This window comes from Scleropages formosus, chromosome 3, assembly GCF_900964775.1.
Source record: "Scleropages formosus chromosome 3, fSclFor1.1, whole genome shotgun sequence".
NCBI classification, from domain to species: domain Eukaryota; kingdom Metazoa; phylum Chordata; class Actinopteri; order Osteoglossiformes; family Osteoglossidae; genus Scleropages; species Scleropages formosus.
In genome coordinates, this window is record NC_041808.1 from 3,077,259 (window position 1) to 3,085,185 (window position 7,927).

Genomic DNA, 7,927 nt, shown 5'->3' on the forward strand with positions numbered 1-7,927 from the left:
GGTTTGAATCCCACCTCCAGCTGCAGTATCCTCGAGCAAGTTACTAACCCTAAATTGCTCCAGTGAAGTTACCCAGCATTGCTTTAGGGAAAAAGTGTCAGCTAAATAAATTAATGTATCTGTGCGTGTTTCAAGGTGTCAGGTTACTCTTTGAAAAATACTACAACCAGGGTAAAACTAACTCACAGGAACTTGACCAATAAATTTGCTTGCATATTGGGATGTAACAATCAGGGAGGGATTCTGGGAATTGTAGTCTCAGCTGGACCTGGGCACTGGGCCATTTGGTCCACGTGTTCCTCAGGGGCCAGAAGGGACCTAACTGGCAAGAGGACATGGAGCTGTCTGAGACGCCTATTTTGGCTGGACGTAAGTTGTTTTTGGGTTCAAGACTCGTGCAGTCATAGGTAGGAGGAGGAGCCAGAGGAGAAGTGACACCAAAGGCATTTTGAGCAGTAAAACCCAGATGATGCCACGGCAGTGAGGTAGGGGGCACCTCCCAGCTGGGGTCATGTGTTCGAGTTGCCCTTCCAGCTTTTCCAGTTGTTACACTGCTTTCACTGACAGCACCTTCCAAAACTGTCTGTTGTGGGTTCGAGTATCAGATGTGTTCTCAAGGGTACAACGGCAGGGCCTCCCTCTGACTTGGGCTTCACTTCCGTCCCAGTTCCTTAAGTGCTACGCCACCTGCTGGAGTGGGTCAGAATAGCAGCGACACAGCACTTCCACGACTGCGCGGGGTGTAGGGGGGGAAGAGGCGTGTCTGGCATCACAGGGATGGGATGAGGGTGATATCACTGTGACCTTGTACAGACCTCCCTCCTGCTCGACATCTGGTTTGACCATCTTCTCACCCCCCCCCAACCCTGACGCAGCTCCAGCCCCATCAATCCTGGTTGTCATCATTTCAGCGCCGTTCGCTATTGGCCGAATACGTGAGAATGATGTATGGGCACCTCTGGAGAGGAAACGATGGCTAAGGAGCCCCCCTACCTGCTCTGTTCCTGTTTGCTGTGCTCAAGCCCCCCCCCCCACACACACACACACACACACACACACACACACACACACACACACACACACACACACCCTCGCCTTGTATGCCACAGCAGTTTCCTTATTGTGTCTGCTTGTTTCTTCCACTGGCCGGAGCCTCTCGACTTGCGCTGCCCCCTAGTGGCCCCATGGGACGTGCAGCGGCTCCTTCCCACGTGGACCCCGTGTGCGGATGTGTCATCATCACGTGTTCCAGGGCCGACCTCCGCCGCCCGTCGCCGGGAGTTACGCAAATGGGTCGGAACCGCAAAGGGCCGCCGTGTTCTTTGGCGCGCACCGCCGCGTGGCCCATGATGCTTTGCAGCGGACCGGGCTGCGATTACCCGATCGCTTTATTAAAAGCCTCGAGTGGCAGGGCGTGCGCTCCGAGCTCACGGTCTCGTCATTACGGTCCCCTCCGAACGGAGCCACGCGGCGTTGCGGCGACTTCCCTCCCGCCACTCGGCGCTTCCCTTGTTTGCACAGCAGGCGCTTTGATTGTAACTCTAATTGTAGCCTCTCATGGACACAAATAGCACCACTTGCTGCTTGGGACAGAACCGACGTCCTATTGTTTGTTTATCTGTCTCTGGGACGGTTCTGGAACCCCGCAACCACATGGCTGTCATGCACCTGCGGTCAGGGCGCGCTGAAGGGGCCAGACTCTCATCTGCAGACTGGGGCTCTCGAGGCCCCGGGTTCAATGGTAGGTTTCAACCCTGAACGAAGAGCCCGTGAACCAGGTACACGCAGGGGTGAATGGGATCTGGTCCACGCAGGTCGCGTCCCTCATCCAGCTCTTGCGGGACCTCCGCGGTACATCGGACCCCTGGGTGAAAGACCGGTCCCTCTCCCCAAGGGCGGCTCTGAATCCCATCCTTTCTCTTCGGGAGACGGGACAACGACCCGATCCCTTCGGCGCCAGCACCTTAACCGCCGCCCCACACGCTGACCCCATACGCACACCCAAACACCCGTACGGCTCCCCTTCGTGCCGCCTCCGTGAACCTCATCCCTTCGCCAGCCCCTCGCGCGCCGACACCGCGTAACTCTTCAGCGGGTCCATCCGTCGCCGCGGCGACAGCGGGGTTCCGAGCCCCACGGCTTAAGCCGTAGTTGTCTGTTAATTGAACGCCCAGCTATTGTTGCGCTCGCCCCCCTGTCTCCACCCCCAGCCCCTCTCCATCTTGTTTTAGAAAAATAAAGGGGGGGGCTCTTTGTGCGCGTACAAAGAGACCTGGCCCATAGGGGTTAAACTCCGCTTCTTTATAGCGGGTTTTTTCCCCCCTTTTTCCCGCGTAAAGAGGCTCAGTTAATGCAGTGTGACGCTGCGCTGGGGATTTATAACCATTTTAATTAGAAAAGGTGCCGATGGAGCCTCTCACTCCGTTTCATTGAAATGCAGAATCTCCGGGAGTCCAGGAGCCAATTAAGTGCGTGCTGATTAAACAGCCCCCCCCATCGCCATTCCACCTAGACACCCCCCCCGGTAATTCACCCCTTTGTCACCTCCTCTTCCCCCGTTTTGGAGAAAACGGAGAGACAGACCAGGAGCAGGTCCAGCGCGGGTTCGAGTGCTGACCGAACTCTCCCCGCTGCCGTCTTCGAACCGTTTCTGCCCATCGAGCCATTCCGGTGGGAGGGGGCTAACGGTGGCGCTGCAGCGTGGGTTCGAATCCCGTTCGCTCTCCCTGCGCAAACCGCCTCGGTAACCTTCCATAGCATAAAAAGCATGGGTTGAATTCAGCTTGACCCGACTTATCTCGTTCATCCTAGTAACTCCTACAGGTGCTCTCACTCAGTGACACACTCTGGGGGCTCTGTACTTCCAGCACAGGCTGTGTGGACCGATCGGGACCCAGAATCACCATGAGGTGGTCACTTTCAGCGGTCACTTTCTATAGCTGGGTCCAGGTTCAGGCCCAGACTTAAGGTCTAGGTTCGGGTCCATACTTAACCCCTCCGATGAAGCCCTGTTCCAACAAACACCTGGTTCCTCTACAACTCATGTGTGAGGCTGCAGGTGCGAACAGCTGTCCAGGGCCTGTCCAGAGGTCTCTGCCGCAGAGGCCCAGCCCTCCTCTCCGGAGCGCAGATCGTTAGCCGCCACGTGACCTCGAGGATAGGTACGGTCGAGGTGCGATCACACCGGACGGGGGACCTCTGGGAATGGGGGCGGGTCGTACCGAGGGGCGCCGACACACACCGAGCGGACCGAACTTGAACTTCACGGGGAAACTGGAAGTCGGATGGTTTGGGTGGTCAAAGTGCGGTCTGTTCTTTTCTGCTGTCGGAGTTGGACTGGAGGCGCCGCTCGACTCGAGTTTCACTCGGGTTCTGTTTGATGAGCGTGTGGAAGAGTAACAGTGAAAACACAACGAGTCAACGTGTGTGTGTCTGTGTGTGTGTTTGGGAGCTGGTGGTATTGCAGTGGACATACATGTAGACCCCAACACTTCAAAAATGCCCACTGGCATCTTACAGAGAGAGAGAGAGAGAGGGAGAGAGAGAGGAGATGGAGGGAGGGAGAGAGAGAGAAAGAGAGAATAGAAAGAGAGGTAGAGAGAGAGGGGTGGAGGGGGGGAGAGAGAAGGAGAGTGAGAGAGAGAGAGAGAGAAGCGCCAAGAGGCTCAGGGTCTCCGTCGACTTTCCTGCCGCTGATCTTTTTAAAATGATTTTTATTGCTGTCAAAACATTTGTACTGGGATTAAACAGGGCCCAGTGTGGGACGCCGTTCAGAATGCATTAGAAATGTATAAAAACTGTTCCTTCTGGGCTTCTTCTCCCGCCTGACGGAAGATGAGAGGAAAAGAAAGAGAAACGAAGTGGGGGGGTGGGGGGTTTGGTGTGGGGGGGGGGGCTGATTAATGTCTTTCCTCGCGCTCCGATTCGGCTGCGTTTCATCCCCCCGGCTTCGGAGTGGGCCGCATCGCCGCATCCAGGGATGACAAAGCGGTTCCGAGGTGGCGCGTCCCATACACCCTCTCCCGACCGGCCCCACCCCACCCCACCCCACCCCACCCCCTCACCCCCACACACCAATAAGCGCACATTTGGGAGGAAATAAAAACGGCGCCACTCAAATAGGATCTCGTCTAATGGTTCGCGAAGCTCCTGGAGTCGGGGGGCAAGCAGCCCGTGGCGCGTGGGGCCAGATGGCGCCGGTGTCCCCGTGTGCTTCTCGGCGGCACCCTTAACGAATCCGCGTTGCGAAGGGCTTCCGTCTCTTCGACAAGGCGCCCCCTACAGGAGGGAGTGTCACACGCAGGCTCTTCATCACAAGGGCTGGAATGTCTGAGCTCAGACTCTTTCAAAGATGCTGGGATGCAATCTGGAGTGTGGAGGTTCGCTAACAAGAAAGTGTGTGTGTGTGTGTGTGTGTGCGCGCGCGTGTGTGTTTGCGCCCACTTTCGATGGCAGAGAATAACAGTTACAGTATCTCCACTGATATCTGAATCTGAGCCACCTGTCATGTATCCCATACAGCTTCCTGCAGCCTCCTGAGGATCCAGGGGCCCCACGTGTTTGAGGGCCACGCTCTGTTGTGGACGTCTGGGAGACGCCCGGCGCGTGACCGCTTCCAGAGTCCATCGAGCTGAAGAGTCCAGGCTGATTGTCTCAGGCTGACTTAACACTTTTCAGATACTGGCAAAATCGTGATGTTTTTTTCTCCATCCCCAGTTCCATCTGATCTTCTTCTCCAATTTCAAAATTTCCATCCCTCGTCCACAAAAAATAAGCGAGACCCTTAAGCGAGAAGGTCCTTTGCAGCGACATTAGTGATTGTTCCTGTTCTGGAACAGAAACTCAAACGAAAGGGCGTCTCGCGGCAGACGAAGAGTTTCGGACGCACCCCCACTATTGCGCTTCGGGCGACGTCGCCGTTGTTGCTCAAAATACACGTCTGCAAAACTGAGTCATAGTGGAAATAAAAAAACGTGATGGCGGCAGATGACGTGACGCACATTTGAGGAGCAGATGGGACATTCGTTTTCAAAGAGATGCGCTTTGAGACCGTTTCTGAGGGATTCAGCATCTCCGAGGGATGGGGGGTAAGGGGGTCACGCATCGTATCGGTGCCAAAAACACAGAGAACCTGCAAACTTTTCATTTTTGGCCCCTCGCAAGTGGAAACGTTTTGAAATAATACGTTTGCCTTATTTATTATTTATTCAATTAGGCTAATGTGGACATATCGCTGATGTCAGTACCCGGTTTGTCTGAGCTGAGAAATCCGAACGACCCGCCTGACCTCCGGCGCGTTATTCACACCAATTCGACCCCCATCCGACTCAGTCGAGCGATTTCCGGAAACGCGGCGCCGACCCCTCCCACGGCTATTGGCCTAACGAGCTCCGAGCGCAACGTCCTACTCTACTGACATTAAAACGTAACGCGGTGCAGCGTTGTACCGCACCTGGGCGTCAAAAGTAAACAACCCCTATGTTTTGTAACGGTTACATAAAATATCACCTGCCAATCATGTGACAGCCCTTTTTATAAATGGCTCACTACATGGAGAGTTATGAAGGAGAGGAAAGCCTCAAGTTCTTCTACCAGACGTCCATAAGTGTCGTTCCGTCAAGCTGGTTTAGCGAACGTGGACTCATAACGCTGATTGAATATTCGAAACTTTGATTAAATATTCACACATTTTACTAATATGTTAATTTGTCTTTTTTATTGGCGGCTGGTGATGCTGGTTAAGCAGAAAGGGACACATTGTTTCAATTGTTTCATTGGCTGCATTGCATCGTCGTCTCAATCCCGTCACATGCGTCACACCGACAGCGGGACTAGTTATTTTTACCGGTTAGTTATCCTGACCTGTGTGAGTGAGTGAGTGAGTGAGTGAGTGAGTGAGTGAGTGAGTGACGGGCGGAGATCACGGGTGAGCTCAGAGTGTGCGCACTTCCAGTTCGTTCGTTAACACGGTCCTGCCGTAGCGGGTGAGGGAACGCTGTGGCCTGGCGGGGGTGGGTATCGGCCCCGCCGCCGCCGCATCTGGATTATGATATTCGGATCTGAAAATCATACTTTACTCGGAGGTGGGGATCAAGGGAATGTGAGCTGGGATAGGAAGTCGTCAGGGCCAACTAATGGTCCAAGAAAAGTTATCAGAGAAGCCGAAGCTGTACTCATCACCGGGAGCCTGGAGGGGGTGAGGACCATTAACCAACCGACCAAGGGAGAGGCTGCATGCGTGGGGCGCACAGATTGTCTCTGTGTGTGTGTGCGTGCACGAGAAAACATTTGGTGCGATATTGGGGGCAAACCTGAGTCTCTAAACTGCAACTTCTTCTTCTCCTTTCTCTCGGTCATTCTCACTGTAATGACCACAGGGAGGCAGCACAGCGGGTAGCACTGGGGCCTCGTGGCTCCTGGACCAGGGTTCAAATCGGGTCACGGTCTGTTTGGCGTTTGCATGTTCGGCCTGCATTCACACGGGTTTCCTCTGGGTTCTCTGGTTTCCTCCCACACGCCAAAGATGTGTTTCAGGTGAACCGGTCACTCTAAACGGCTCTTAGTGTATGTGATTGCCCTGCGATGGACTGACACCCCATGCAGGGTCTGCACTGCCAGGATAGGCCCTGGACCACCAGGGCCCTGCTTTCTACAACTAGTTATCGCCAGCGCACCGATGAACGGATGAACATGGGGAAACTTGTCATCATTCCAGTGCCTAAAGTACAGCTTGTTTGTTATGGACGACGAATTGGCGTGGTAACTGCGGTAAGGGTCGACGTGAGCGTGGCCGACCGTATGGCCACGTCGTACTTTGTCAGGTGACCCCATCCATGACCCCACCACCACCACCACCAGGCTGCAGCGACGACTTATGTCGCTGCTACACCATCGGTATGAGAGAGGATGCTCATGAAGAAATTCTAAAAATCATGATTTCAACCCCCAAATGAACCACAGTGGTCGAGGTGTCGGAGTGTGTGTGTGTGGTGCGTGTGGTCGGATGGCAAGCGAACATAAAAGCACATTTTGACCTGTACGTCCGAGCAGGAGACCAAAGCAAGAGCACTGAGCATTACCACAGTTAGCAGAGTTACCAGAGTAAGAACGGCGAACGCACCGCGAGTTACAGCCAAACGTCTTTCGCTTACAACACATCTGTCTGGTCATTCCTTTAATAAACCGCCGCCGTTTACATGTTTCTCCTAATAATTAACAGCTGCGGGAAATCATTTCCTCCGGAAAGACAAGCGCATGGCAACTTGAACAATCGGACTCATTCCAACTCGGCTTTTTCCCTCCTCCTAATGTAAATTTGATTGATATAATTAGAACGTAACAAATCAGCCAGAGATAATTGGGAAAGCGGCGACCGCGGTAAACAATTTGCTTATTTATTAGTATGTCTTAATTATCTCGCAAATCAATTGTTTGTCGGAGAATTTACAAACGAGCTGGGATCCCTTCAGACGACCGACCGCCGCATTCTCACCCCAGCTGATTTGCATATGACTTCAGAAGATCACCCTTTGTGGGTACAATTTATTGGACTGTTTACGCCCCCCTTGATGTGAACATTACTTTAGCATCGGTGTATAAGCGTGGTACGGAAGGTGTCCGTCCTGCAGTAGGTGGATCGTCTGCCTTCTGTGGTGACCGCTCAGCCTCGGGGGCCTGTTTACTGCGGGTTCCTGACACTGCGGTGACACATATGTGCCGTGTGGCGCCAGACGCGCCGGTTCTAGCGCATTCCGAACATTTCCAGAACCGGTTCCATCCGAGGCTCCTTCGGCGCTATTGAGCGACAAGCACGTTTTCGCAATCGATGAGCAGATGATCGGTGATTGAACTGATGCTCCTTTTGCAGTGTTTAATGTCTTAAATATAAGTTTCAAGATGCTGTGAATCAGGGGACAGCTGGCAGTGT